Raw genomic sequence first — 15,802 nt, 5'->3', positions numbered from 1 at the left:
ACATTCTGAAGGGCGCATTGGCAAAAGAAAATACCGAATTAGAGAACTGATTTCCTTTCCAAACATAATAAAAACAGTGTGGTCACGAACAAGCATAAAAAAGCCAATAACAGTTATTTTTTAATTTATCCGATTCTTATTTTTTCAGAACTTGTTGAGTGGCACAACTCCGGAGTTTTGTAATGTAATAAGAACATCGTTCTGCTGAATACGAAAGTTCTGCGATTGAAAATTCAGAGGAAATTCATGAAATGTAGCGATAAATGAAGTTTTCATTTCCGAAAACTCATTCTGGTCGACAACTGCTCTCTTAACAAATGCTTTTGATTTACGTAAGAGATAAATATATACAATTCATAAGAGATACATAAGAGATAAATTAAAGCGAGAAAAAGGTTTTCGACAAGGAGAGAAGATAAGGGGACCTGTGTTTTGTGTTTCCTACGATCTGACTATTACAGTTTTTTTTTACATTTCTTCCCTTTGTTGACACATTCGCATACGCAAAAACAAGTAAACTACGGGAGACGGTGACGCAGTAATATCATATTTGTTCGTATAGGAAATTTTCAGTAATTTCCATGGTGTCTTCTTTTTCCCACTTCAACATTTTTCCAATTTGTGTAGAGCGACAAGGTTGAGAAAAGTGCCAACGAACGACCTCAGCGCTATGTTGAAAAGCTGGAACCAACTGTCACTGTCACTGACCTTTATCATGTTAGTCTGGTACTGGTCAGACACGCTGTACACTCCTGAGGTACCTTCCCACTGCCCTTTCCTCCCGCTTCTGGTTCTTTACCTCCGTTGCACGCGAACGACACTGGTGTACCGTTAACTTTTTTTTTTGTCAGTAGCTCTGTATGTTTCAAGTTCCACTCTACCCAATAATTTGGACCTGTTTACTTCTTTTATTATTTTAACTTCTACAGTCCCTTGCGCGCTTGTTTCGGTTTCTGTGTTCGTTAGATAAACTGTGAGACTCTGACACAGAAAGGAAATAATGACTTTAATCTTATGAGTACTAGTTGCGTCCGCCTGAAATCATCATTTTATTAATTTTTTTTAAGTAACAGTACCTTTCGCATGAAACCACCGATGCTATTGCAAGACCGAGACATATAGTGGTACACTGAGGTACTTCTGCGAATTAATGCATTGTAGCGGTCACTCGGCGTGGAGATTGTGCTATGTGATTATAGAAGATAGTGACATGTGGAGTTTTTGACAGATCTTGAGGAGATCAAAGGCAATGAAAGTAAGTAGATCTAAGGGCACTTTTACAGTAAATTGTAGTTTTTCTACTATTGCTGTTATGAGTGTAGGAGTAATATGTACTTTCGACATAAATTTATTAAATTTTAGGCCGATTTTTGCTTGTTATGTTGGACTGTAATTTCTTTTCGGCAGTATGAGTTCATGGAAGTTTCGATATGTGGGGTTGTGTCTAGGAAAAATGCGAAATTGCTTTGAAATATGTCTCATGAAATTATGGGTGATCGAAAAGTGGATGGTTAAAAACAGTCCCAGTGCTTCCAAAAGGAAGCCACAACTTTAAAACTATTGATTACTCACTTCCTGCAAGTTTTTACTTGTATTCGTAGCTTTCTGTGATGATAATACCAATTTTGCGAAAAATTTGAAAAGTATCTTTCATATTGTTGGGACTCAAAGGGTCAAACAGAGGAGCTCATCCACAAGTACTCTGTGCGGGAATATTTTTCGTCACGCTGTAATGCAGGCAGCAGAGTGTGCTTCAGTCATTAAGCACTGATAAAATATCATCCCTCCCCCTCCCGACTTCCAGTGTATTCGATTCGAATTGTTCTACCAATATACATGTACAGTGATAGTAGACTGTAAACGGACTCGTACGCGATAAAGGGGCTATTAAAATTGTCGTATTGCAGTTCAGGATTGTGTTACTGTGATTTTTCCTTAGACTAACGGCTGTTCCTTTCCTTCAAAAGGCCCGTGGCCTTTCTTTACCTCCTTATTGTCCAACTGAAACTGTGCTCAGTCTGTAATGAGCTCTGTACTTACGAGACGCTAAGCTCCTTGTACTGACGAGAGGATAAGCTCCAAACTACAATTCTTGGATTCAGCTCTTGCTGTAATCTCAAATTTAGAGCATGAAACAGTACTCCATACTGTACTCACGCAGGACATATTCATGACAGTTAAGATCATTTATTTCTGAACAACTGGGCTAGTTTCGATATATACGAACTATTGCTTGAGTCTTATTTCAGTTACAACGTAAGGAAAAATGGAAAAGTATTTACTTGTTACGAGATGCATTCAAGTTCTAAGGCCTCCGATTTTTTTTTCTAATTAACTACTCACCCGAAATCGATGAAACTGGCGTTACTTCTCGACGTAATCGCCCTGCAGACGTACACATTTTTCACAACCATGACGCGATGATTCCATGGCAGTGGAGAAGGCTTCTTTAGGAGTCTGTTTTGACCACTGGAAAATCGATGAGGCAATAGCAGCACGGCTGGTGAATGTGCGGCCACGGAGAGTGTCTTTCATTGTTGGAAAAAGCCATAAGTCACTAGCAGCCAGGTCAGGTGAGTAAGGATCATGAGGAGTCACTTCAAAGTTGTTATCACGAAGAAACTGTTGCGTAACGTTAGCTCGATGTGCGGGTGCGTTGTCTTGGTGAAACAGCACACGCGCAGCCCTTCCCGGACGTTTTTGTTGCAGTGCAGGAAGGAATTTGTTCTTCAAAACATTTTCGTAATTTTCGTAGGATGTACCTGTTACCGTAGTGCCCTTTGGAACGCAATGGGTAAGGATTACGCCCTCGCTGTCCCAGAACATGGACACCATCATTTTTTCAGCACTGGCGGTTACCCGAAATATTTTTGGTGGCGGTGAATCTGTGTGCTTCCATTGAGCTGACTGGCGCTTTGTTTCTGGATTGAAAAATGGCATCCACGTCTCATCCATTGTCACAACCGACGAAAAGAAAGTCCCATTCATGCTGCCGTTGCGCGTCAACATTGCTCGGCAACATGCCACAGGGGCAGCCGTGTGGTCGTCCGTCAGCATTCGTGGCCGCCCACCTGGATGACACTTTTCGCATTTTCAGGTCGTCATGCAGGATTGTGTGCACAGAACCCACAGGAATGCCAACTCTGGAGGCGATCTGTTCAACAGTTATTCGGCGATCCCCCAAAACAATTTTCTCCACTTTCTCGATCATGTCGTCAGACCGGCTTGTGCGAGCCCGAGGTTGTTTCGGTTTGTTGTCACACAATGTCCTGCCTTCATTAAACTGTCGCACCCACGAACGCACTTTCGACACATCCATAACTCCATCACCACATGTCTCCTTCAACTATCGATGAATTTCAATTGGTTTCACACCACGCAAATTCAGAAAACGAATGATTGCACGCTGTTCAAGTGAGGAAAACGTCGCCATTTTAAGTATTTAAAACAGTTCTCATTCTCGCCGCTGGAGGTAAAATTCCATCTGCCGTAGGGTTCTGCCATCTCTGGGACGTATTGACAATGAACGCGGCCTCACTTTAAAACAATGCGCATGTTTCTATCTCTTTCCAGTCCAGAGGAAAAAAATCGGAGGCCTTAGAACTTGAATGCACCTCGTACTACGGAAACGTAATCGCTATAATATATTGGACATAACTAACGAAGGCTGCATGAAGAACATAAAAGTAAGAAAAATACTAAAACTTTTAAGGTACTAACTTCCTATTCCTTACAAGTATTATGTCTATTTGTCGCTACATTTTGACATCAAATGGTGCCAAAAACACAGAACAATAATAATCCATGGAATGAAGCAGTTCGTAATTGTATATTATTACCGAATCGTTGTGCTAGTTGATAACGATAGGAAAAATATTCCCTGGAAAATACCTGGACTGTGGTCTCCTACTTCGTATAACCGATATCTAATCACAAAACAGTTAACGATCAGCTGAAGATAAACTAATGGAAACTGTATTATCACTTGCTTTGCGAGAACTTTCAACATTCTTAGAAAAATCTGTGTTATTTTGAGACATTCAAGTAACATTGAACTCTTCACATCGCACATATTTTTAGCTTTTTTACCTATCGAACCTCAGTCTACTTCGATAGGGACGATAGGGGACGAAGTACAAAGTTGATCGTCTTGTCTTGCATTGAATATGGATACCGTACGCATCGGAATATTATTGTATTTTTCTATACCTCAAGTTATTGCGTGTTGAATGGTATTTGGTGCTATTGTTGGCGCTCGGAAGTGCAGTACACAGCCGTAGCAGTACCAATGTCTCCTCCTCTTCCTTCTTAGTGGTCTCCGAATTACTTACAGTCACCAAGAAGTCTAAACGTAGATATTAGTACAAGAAATACTGTAAACTCTGTATTCCAGCCGTGAACGAAGGAGCTGAAATAACAATGCAAGAACAAATGAAACAGCAAGAAGAACAAATACTGAAGTTAACGTTCGTAGACGAAATAGCCCTACTGACAGCACCCGTGACAAATTCAGATGCGTTGAATGAAATGAGAGCGTATGTACCATAGGAGGTGTTTAAATATTAATTAATGAACGATTGAAATTGAAAGCGAAGAAGAGTAGCAGAAGCGCGTCGCCTCTAATTTGATTTGTACAGCAGTAGGAAAAGTGAAATAGTTCTCCGAGATAGAAAGCAGAAACTATCAGGACCAGAGAGTAGCGGGTGAAAAAATGTGTTCTAAAATAAAAGAACTTTGCTGGTATCAAATTCTGAGTTGAAAACAGGAAACAGATTTGTCAGTGTGTATACTTAGAGTGCGTAATTGTACTGAGGTGAAGTGTAAACAATGATAATATTGGAGAAGAATGACCTAGAGGCGATGTTGTAAGGTTTAAAAAAATGATGGATAGAATAAGAACCGCAGAGATACAAATGACAGAAAACAATAGATGTAGTGAGAAATCAACTGCATAGAGGAAAATTGGCCATGTCAGAGGTAGTACAGAGGGGAAAACTGAAGAGGAAGACAAGAAGTGAAATATGGAGAAAAAGACTAAGAAGTTTTTTACGTGTAGTATGCAGTACTCCCCCCCCCCCCAAAAAAAAAAGAAACAAATTACACCCATATACAAATTAGGGGCTCAAGAGATGAGCAAAAACAATTATGACCTTGTTATAACAGCTCCTAACATGTCAAAAGATCTAGATGACAGATGTAATCAACTGTAACGTGGAAGAACGGTGTTCCTGTGCCGGGAAAACAGTCTGCAACACATCGTAGTAGTTCCCCTTCTTCCACTGCATGACATCAGCCTGAAATATGACACCTTGTCTGGCTGCGGCATAACTCTTTCTGATCAACTGTTTGGTAACGACATACTTTCCGTCTCTATATTTAGTTCTACAGCATTTCTTTATCACTGAATGGCGCTTGCTTGAAGAATGTTCATCTTTGCCGCCAGCTCATTTTCATCTGTCGTAAAATAACTGAGGATAGGAAGAGGCAACGGGTATGCTGGCTTTTCCGTGGAATAGAGCGGACGCAAAAAATGGTGCGTTCGCCACTGTGTGCCATTATTGTGAGTAAATTGGTGACATTTAAAATACGATAGCGTGGATTACATTATTTCGATCAGCAACGCAGTCTTTAGTCGGGTGGGAATACGATCAGTGGATGTGTGTTCTGCTGCCATTTAAATAGTCCGATTGCCGAAAATTAATTAAACTGTGAAAAAAGTTTACGTAGTAGAGAGCTTAGAGCTCTCAGGTGACAGGCAGTCAGTAAAGGTCTGTTTAGAGCTCACGACCTTGCCCGAGGAGGATCTCACACGTGACCCGAATTGTAGCACTACTCTGAGGCCTCAGAGAACAGCACATGCGGTTAATCTTTCAGGCTGTGAGCTTATAAACATACATACAAATGATGCAAGGCTTTCATCAAGTTTAGTAAGGCCTGGAGGCTGGAAAATAGCTTTGAATAATAATTAGTGGAGTAATGGAATGTTAATTCATATTTCGGCAACAATTATATATAATCGTCATCGGCAGCAGCCATTGCACATCTGCTACTGGATAAAACCCTCCTCCAGACTGCTCCCTTCAATACGGTCTCGAGTCATATCCATCAATATTAGTTCTGCCTGTTTCCCAGTGTCGTCTGTTCAGTTTCCATTAGGTATTTTGCTCGATCTTTTACCTTCCAGCTGGACTTGAATAGAGAACGTACTTCGTACGACTACCACAGATTTGCTTGTCTATATACCCTGCTCACCTCGATATCACTTTCATTACAGTCATAATTACATATTATACTCTAGTCTTCTTTAATCCGTTTATTTTCTTTTCTATCTTTTGTAATAGCTGCAGTCATGCATCCGCACATTCTTTACAAAGCAATTTGCAATTTAAGCGTTTTGAATGGATCACATGTCAATATATGCATCTCATTGCCACACGTAAAACATGGTATTGCATCCTTGTTGAAACGTTTCTGTCTCAGCTATGCATAAACTGTTTACTAAAAGCAGCTCAGGCGCTTTTGACTCTTAAGAGTTTTCGAGTTCTGGTTTGGCTTAGGATCTCTCTTTCTTTTCTTTATATTTGCCACTACCGTGCAATATGTTGTGAGATCGTTAATGAATATAGCCCATTAACTTTTATTAGAAAGCGTGAGGGATTTTATAAATTACGAATTCTCACGTCGGGGTAAGGAACATATTGCATTCAACTTCTGTATTCAAACAAGCATTGCCAATTTGAGTGATCTTATAGCTGGAGTGGGAAGATGGTGGAATGCACGTGGCGTGAAGAATGTGAGCACCGAGTTTCTTTCGATGAGATTCAACTTTTAATATCTCTCAAGCTCTCTTTTCTCAGCTCAGTCAGTAAGTATCAGAAACTTGTTAAAATAAAACTATTGTTCTTTAAGAGACAGGGGAAGAACTCTCAACAAATATCAGCGTTGGTGAAGTGTGCTAGATGGGTGCAATTAGGAGCATAATAATCTCCAAATATTCACAGCATCCTTACGTTTACCTCAACTGAATGAGTAAAACTAGAAGAGAAAGGAGCACAACTAATGACTAATGGCATCACAAGCGAAGGAAACAATACGCAGTAACTAAGTTCACCATAGTGGCGGAGATTCTAGTGATCCCTACTGATGTCTCCCCTGACTTGCCTAGATTCATAACATTCAAAGACTGGGATAAAAAAATTGCGGCATGGCAACATTATTAGCGAGCTGACATCTCATAGGCACTCCGCGAAAACAGAAAATTCATAAAAGGCGTCATACTCAAATTTAGATATCGATCTTGGTATCCGTTTAACACGGCTTCGAAAGACGTCATCAACCATTAGTTTGATAATTTTATCCATGCAATCACATTCATACCTTACAAGTGGAAAGACAGTGTTAGGAAGATGGTAACTGTGCATATGCTACCAAAGAGTATTGCTACTACTGGAGACTGAATTAAAGTAACTCAATAATTAAATAAAACGGATTGTGAAATAACTGGATCAATCCTACCCAACTTCAACTTATTCTAAGAGCGTTCATAAGGGCACGTGTCACTCACCTCATGGTCACAGGACCGGCGCAACTTTACATGGTGGGGCTGGTATTTCGTCAATCACCCAATCCGGTGGGGCCAGAAAACTGCCAAAAACTTCGCTACTTCTTCTCACCGATGCCTATGGGATAAAATGTGAACAGAAAACTCAGCGAACTTTCCAGAGTTTCCCCACGTGTGCTCTAACATGGCCAGTCAGAGGGCGTATCTTTTAAGAAGAGCGGGAAGCTCGTCGCCTGTGGCCAACCCTGGCCATAACCCAGGTTTAAAAAAATAGATTTAACTGAAAATTACGGAGTCTGTAGAAAGGACAAACAAGGCAAGCTACTCTGATTCTCTAGTTACAAATAAATGCCCAATTATTCATCCATACATTATAGGGCTTATTCCTGAAGGGAAGTATGTAAAAGGGTGGCATAGGATGCTGATGGGAAATAGAGTGAAATGAAACGAATGTACATTGTTTCCCTAGCCATCTTCGTCCCAGCTCACACTGCACGTAAAGCAAACAGCAGCAGTTTAACATATTAGATTAAATTAAGTTAATTTAAATATTCCTGACAGCCGTTATAAATATGTGGGCTTATGCAGTATCTTTTCACTCTTATGTTTATTTATTTTGCTATTAATCTGTTCTCCACATATCCTATTAGTGAGCTCACCTGACTTCCTTGTTAATTTCTTCATTTTTGTTTACAATGTGTAGATTACACATTATTTTAGTACGACTGATTGAAAAACTACTTTCAAACTTGCTACAATAAGTTCCGTCATGTGTTGTTGAAGTCTATTTGCGGTAGAGGCAAGCAGTACAAGTAAAAGATAGTGGTCAGGTATCTCCCATTAATACCTGTTTACCTTGCAAACATTTCCTCTAGGAAATGGTTTTGTTGGTGAATTCCCTTGCCTGCGTACTCTTTTTAACTCTGTTTCCTACTTCCCTGTGGACTCTAATAGATGTTTCGGCATTCGTAAATAGTTTTCCATAAATCCACAAATTCTATTATATTCCTCTTATTTTGATCAAACTCTTGCCCTCTCTTCAACGGTTCTCTTTTTCTATTTTTTTATTTGAGATTTTCTTTTCTCTTGCCTTCTTCACGTCCATAATACAGTTTTTTGTTTATGTAAGTATCTTTGTTACACAAATATTTCTTTCGTCATAGCGTGTATACTCTTCATTTTTTACGATGCTGATCTTCTTACAGAATTTAATGTGGTATAGCTGTATTATTAAATAAATATTCGTTATTGATATTTCTGATAATATCTACAGTATCTTCCTTCCCAGCTTTTTGTCTGTTTCTTCAGTCTGTATCTTACTATTCTATGATCAGCTGAAATTTTAAACTGGCTTAGGATTATTATATCCTGTGCCATTTCTTATTGTTTTATAAAACGTAGTCAGTTTCACTTCCAAATTGACTTCATCCTTGGAAAATTAATTTCCTATTTGTCTTGTTCTGGATGGAAGTATTAAGAATAGACATTTTGTTCTTCTACTACTGTGTGGTCTCTGTGATTTGAAGTATAATACCGTAAATTTTCCATTGAAGAATAATCTTTCGTTTTTCTCCTGCTCTTACATTAAAATCCTATATTATCATCTTGTAGTGGTAGCTACTTTTATTTACCAGTTTCTGTAGGTGCTCTTTGCCGTCTTGTAATTCCTCGCCAGAAAAGCTTTTCTTTTTTTATTGTTTTTAATAACTCGTGTTATTTTGTCGGACAGTTCTTCTGTGTCTGTATTAGTAACTTTATTAAATGATAACGACCATGGTGCTGTGTCAGGTAAGCTCTAAAAAACATACCAGTACTATTCCTCGGTCTTATAGAAAAGGCAGAGAAAGTGTTTGCGTAGTGAAGTCACTGAAGTTGATCCTATACAACTTGGCACGGAACTAAACTTTCGTTTAAACTTTGATAATTTTACACTTCTACATCGTACAGAACAGGCATTTCAAGAAGATACACTATGTGATCAAAAGTATCCAGAAACCTGGCTGAAAATGACTTAAAAGTTCGTGGCGCCCTCCATCGATAATGCTGAAGTTCAATATGGATTTTGTCCTCCCTTAGCTTCCACTCTCGCAGGCATACGTTCAATCAGGTGCTGGAGGTTTCTTTGGGAATGGCAGCCCATTCTTCACGGAGTGCTCCACTTCGGCGTTCCAAACATCCCAAAGGTGTTCTATACGGTTCAGTTCAGGATTCTGTGCAGGCCAGTCCATTACAGGGATGTTATTGTCGTGTAACCACTCCGCCACAGGCCGTGCATTATGAACAGGTGCTCGAGCGTGTTGAAAGATGCAATCGCCATCTCCGAATTGCTCTTCAACAGTGGGAAGCAAGAAGGTGCTTCGAACATCAGTGCAGACCTGTGATAGTGCCACGCAAAACAACATGGGGAGCAAGGCCCCTTCACGAAAAACACGACCACACCATGAAGTTTACTGTTGACATTGCACACGTTGTCAGATGACGTTCACCGGGCATTCGCCATACCCACACCCTGTCATCGGATCGCCACATTGTGTACCGTGATTCGTCACTCGACACAACGTTTATCCACTGTTCAGTCGGCCAGCGCTTACGCTCCTTACACCAAGCGAGGCGTCGTTTGGCATTTGCCGACGTGATGTGTTGCTTATGAGCTGCCGCTCGACCGTGAAATCCAAGTTTTCTCAGCTCCCGCCTGAAATAGTACTTGGAGTGGACCCTGAGGCAGTTTGGATTTCCTGCGTGATGATCTGGATAGATGTCTGCTTATTACACATTGTCAGTCAACAAACAAGGTCGGCCTGTACGCTTCTGTGCTGTACGTACCCTTTCACTTTTCCACTTCACTATCACTTCGGAAACAGTGGACCTAGGGATGTGTGTGGAAATATCGCATACAGACGTATGACACAAATGACGCCCAATCACCTGACCACGTCCGCATTCCGTGAATTCCACCGAGCGCCCCATTCTGCTCTCTCACGATGTCTAATGACTACTGAGGTCGCTTGTATGGAGAACCTGGCAGTAGGTGGTAGCATAACCCACTTACTATGAAAAACGTATGTTTCTGGGGGTGTCCGGATAAAAATGGTTCAAATCTCTCTGCGCACCATGGGACTTAACTTCTAAGGTCACTTAGAACCACTTAAACCTAACTGACCTAAGGACATCACACACATCCATGACCGAGGCAGGATTCGAATCTGCGACCGTAGCGGTCGCGCAGTTCCAGACTGTAGCGCCTAGAACCGCTCGGCCACCCTGGCCGGCGTGTCCGGATACTTTTGATCACATAGTGTATCACGTTGTGAAGCTCTTCATGACATTCGCTTCAGAGCTGTTATAGAGATTCGTCGAGCAATAGATCGCTCCAGCCGAACTATCAAACCAACTGTCGCTGCTAAGGGTATCCTACGACTTCCACACCGCTGGTAAAGGGTTATACACAATGCTGGTGACTACTCTGTGCGATAATAAAACTTTGGAAGGTGTATCTACTGTGTATAATTTGTAAATAAATAGTCGCCACTGTTAACGTTACTACTCTCAGATGGGATGAGTCAAATGGCTCTAAACACAATGGGACTTAACATCTGAGATCATCAGTCTCCTAAATTTAGAACCACTTAAGCCTAACTAATCTAAGGAGATCACACACATCCATGCCCGAGGCACGATTCGAACCTGCGACCGTAGCAGCAGCGCGGGTCCGGACTGAACCGCCTAGAACCGCTTGGCCACAGTGGCCGGCCGTTACAACTCTCGCTACACGAATCGTCTGACATTACCATCTTATTCCTATCCGTGAAGTAAGTAATATTAATATTTGTAGTATCGCTGAAATCATAGACACACCTGCTTTCCTTTTCAGGTAACATCTTGTGCACATTTCGTAATCCCTGCGGTGTTATCTCAGACTTACTTGAGGAATAGGCAGCAGTTAAGATAAACAGGCAATTGAGATCACAAAGAGTGACACCCCTACCTTTATTTGGTCGTGTGATGCCTCTGATAAGGCACTTTATTTGGTCCCGTATCTTATGAGCAGCGAGCGATAGGTGTACGCCTGTCTCACATGGCGCGTGGATGACAGTTCTGAGCCTTATAACAAGGTCGCTCCAAACATTTTGTGGAACTAACGCATTTCACACTTTTCAGGTTAAAAATGCCTTCACGTTTTTTCAGAAACTGCCATTAGAATTTTATGCGGCTTAGCAGCTTTTAAAACTGCGTTCTGAATACTTTATGATATTTCACCTTGGGAAGGTCATTCACAGGAATCCAAAGCGATGCACATGAGTGACTGCATGCAATTAACACAGAACAGACTATACGAAATTCATTTCAGATGAAGAATTACACACAGCCTACTTGTTAACAGGCAACAATAATTAACAGACATAGCGTAAATCACCTGTTCATGACAACTAGATTTGAAGCTGATATGTTGCACCATTCATGCTTGACTCATTATCAATGTAACTTTTAGAACACAGTTTTAGTCTGAACCCTAACCGCAGCACGACTTCGGTACTATCCTGTTTCTGTGAAAACTGCATAGAATTATAACAAAAGAACCAGGGCATGAATGCCGCATCTGTAACATTGTCACACAACCCCTGTGAAGCGAACAAGCCAAACCGTGTTGTGTTCCAACTCCTAAAGACGTTGCAAATACTTGTTAAAACTTCTCAGAATGTGTATGTTTATTAACGCTTACCAACGACGCAGTTCGCAAAAATAGACGGAAAATGTGTTAAATGTAAGGCCTCTATTACGTGGCGCTGGAGTAGAAATTAAAACAAGTGTGAATACCAAAAAGGATTTATATACTTATACACTTATTCAATATGCCTTAAGAGAATAACGGCGCACCAGCTTTTATATCCCCTATGCCTGAAACTGCCGCCGTCTGTGGTGCCACGTGTATGTCTACATATAAGTAACTACTCTGCAATTCACACTTCAGTGTCTGGCAGAGGGCTCCCCGGACCACCCTCAGACTGTACCTTTCGACTCTACAGAGGGTGATCATTTCTCCCTATGTAAATGAGTGTCAACAAGATATCTTCGCATTCGGAAGAGAAAGCTGGTGATTGAAATGTCGTGGAAAGATCTCGTAGTATCGAAAAACGCCTTTGTTTTAATGACTGCCACCCAAGATTCCCGTATCATATCCGAGACACACACTATCCCTTGTTTCGCAATAATACAAAACGAACTGCCCCTCTGTGAAACTTTTGCCAGTCTTCCGTCAGTCTTATGTGGTGAGTATCCCGGAAAAGAGGACAGACAAGCATAGTGTAGGGAGTCCCTTTAGTAGATCTGTTGCATCTTCTAAGAGTTCAGCCAACAAAACACAGTCTTAGATTCGTAATTGTAATCCATATGTTCAATTGACAGCCTTCAGATTTGTGCGATTTACCGTGTAACTGAAATTTAAAGGATTTTTTTAGTACATATGTGGTTGATCTTACAGTTTCATTACTCTGATACAATTTCCACTTTTCTCACCATGCAGATATCTTGTTTAACTTAATTTGGAAATGATTTTGACCTTCTGATGACTCAAGTAGTCGGTAATAATAGCATCATCTGTAGACGCAGGGCATCATTTATATAGGTTAGGAACTGCAGAAAGCCTATAACATACCCACACCGAGCGCCAGTTATCACTTCTGTTTTAGTCGATGACTTTCTGTCAGTTACTGCGAACTGTGACCTTTCTGACAGTACATCAAGAATCCAGTTCGCACAACTGAGACGATTCTCCATAGCACGCAATTTCCAGTGAAGTCACTAGTGAGAAATGGTGCCAAACGCTTTCTGGAAGTGTAAAGGTGTAGAATAAATCTGAGATCGCCTCTCTATAGCGCTCATTAATTCATGTGAATGAAGAGCGAGTTGTGTATCATAAGAAGGATAGTTTCTGCTTCCGTGATGACTATGTTTCAGTGCCGTTACGGTTTCCTGGAGTACCTAATTCGTTGTCACATTTCGTTTTCATAGTCAATTCCTTCTCTGCAGAAAAGCGTGGAAGCCACTTGTTGCCACCTGTGGGTTGGACGGAGGTTGCGAACTGTCGATGCACATTGCGGTCAGGCAATCCAAGCACGTTGACAGATGTCTCAAACGTTATGGTAACAATGTTAAATAATAGTCAATATATGTATGTAGTATCTGTACGAAAACTCTTTCGCATTCACACTTGTTTCAATCTGCAGCCCTTTCGGAAACAGGAGAAAGCAGCCCTCGTCGATGCCTCACTGTCTGTTAATACAGAAAAGGCTATGAATATTAACAATGGAGAATCCCACTCACGTCTTCACGTACTACATATTCTGAAAAATTTCGATATCTACAACCATCCATGAAATAATTAACTTTGCGAAGGACTCCGTGTGAAAACAAATGAATGTTGCACGAACCTGAAAAAAACTGAGTGAGAGGAACAACAGAAGACAAGCGTCAACATAGTTTAGAAGTACTATTCTCAGTACGTGATGTGCTGTCAGGAATTTTGGGGCTGAAGCTGCATAGAACCCCAGTTAGAATTACAAAAACTAAATGATAAGACTAAAGGTATAATACAATTTTTTATTGTTTTGAGGAGCATTTCGTAACTGAAGAAATCTTCTATGGTGCACGGAGCTATGGGAATTACCTCCTGGAATATAGTAGACAATATTTTTGAGGGATTTTGGGAAAACCACATCGTTGTATGGAGAAGAGTTATTGACGTATAAAGTATTTATTTTTAGTTTGGAACAAGCGCAGAATGTGATTACATTCTCAAACGTTTACGGCTGTAGGTTGACTATTTTCAGATTATATCCGCCATGAGCGGCATTTTGCGAACGAAGCGGTCGTAAGATGTTTGTAATGGTATTCCATGGCTGCGTGTAAATTAAAAAGAAACACGTTATTTAGGGAAATTAGTCGACATAGTTCTTCTTAAGGAGTCCTACACAAATGACAGCATGTTGATGACTGTCGTTGAAAATTATTACCAGATTAAACACCTAAAAATGAAATTAAGAATTGCTTAATAAAGCAAGAAAATTAAAGAGAAACAGCATCAGTCCGCCATAATCTTCAGACAATGCATTTAGGCATATGATATTCAGTCCTTTCATCGGTCTACTGTTTTCACTATATAGGAGAACAAACTGAGAAGTAGGGAATTTAAAATCTATTATTTTCTTCATTGGACATCTCATATCGTATTCTGAGTTGCGATCAGTTTCAACTCTTTCCTGAAATTTAGTCAAAAGAATGATAAATGAATTAATAGCAACTGATTATTGTTTACGTTGAAGGTTTAAATATTAAACAATATAGTTTGTACTGTCAGAACGATAACTATTGAAGTCCTGCTGTCGAGTTACAAATAGCTCCTTCCTTTAGACCAGGATTTGTCAACCATTTTTATCTACCGCTCACTTTTGTATCTCTGTTAGCAATAAACATTTTAGCCACCCACCAGGTCCTCAGTAATGGCGATTTATGACGTAGGGAAGCAACTTTACTTTATGAAATTTATAAATGGAGCTACAGCATGTAAAAACATACAACAATAATTACTTACCAATCACTTTACTTCCAAATTTTATGAAAATCTAATGAAAAATGTTAGAAAACGCTACCGCCCACCACAAAAGCTGGGACAGGTTGACTACCGCTGCTTTAGACTTGGCCAGAATCAAGAGCGTATCCAGCCCGATAGGGCTATTGTGGAGCCTAATTCATTAGTTGAAAGTCGCGTGACACCGGCGGCACTGGTAATTAGGACATAAAGTGAAGCAGAAGGTCAGAAATAGCTGATCGATGGAATGATTCAGATTACGTAAGCAGTCTCTAATCACCAACACGTAGCATGCCGGACCAGAGCCGGAAACAACACACATGACCGATGCACTTTCATGTGCTATACAAAAGTAAAAAATACCGCACAATACAAAATCCTTAATCAACAAATTTCTACAATAGTGTTGAAGTGAACTTGTGTTCAGCAGTTCAGATGAGAAGTACACAATTTTTACATCGCTGATGATTTTCATCTCCTGTTCCGTAACCGATAACAACATGAAAAACGCCCACGTCTTTAGACTGAGTTGCACATTTTATTTATCTATTAGCTCTAGTACTGGTATTCTGACTTGGTACCCTAGTATTCGTATTTACTGCTAACAGATTTGCCGGCCGCGGTGGTCTCGCGGTTCTAGTCGCGCAGTCCGGAAC

This window comes from Schistocerca cancellata, chromosome 1, assembly GCF_023864275.1.
Source record: "Schistocerca cancellata isolate TAMUIC-IGC-003103 chromosome 1, iqSchCanc2.1, whole genome shotgun sequence".
NCBI lineage: Eukaryota > Metazoa > Arthropoda > Insecta > Orthoptera > Acrididae > Schistocerca > Schistocerca cancellata.
Note: the sequence above shows the minus strand (reverse complement) of the source record.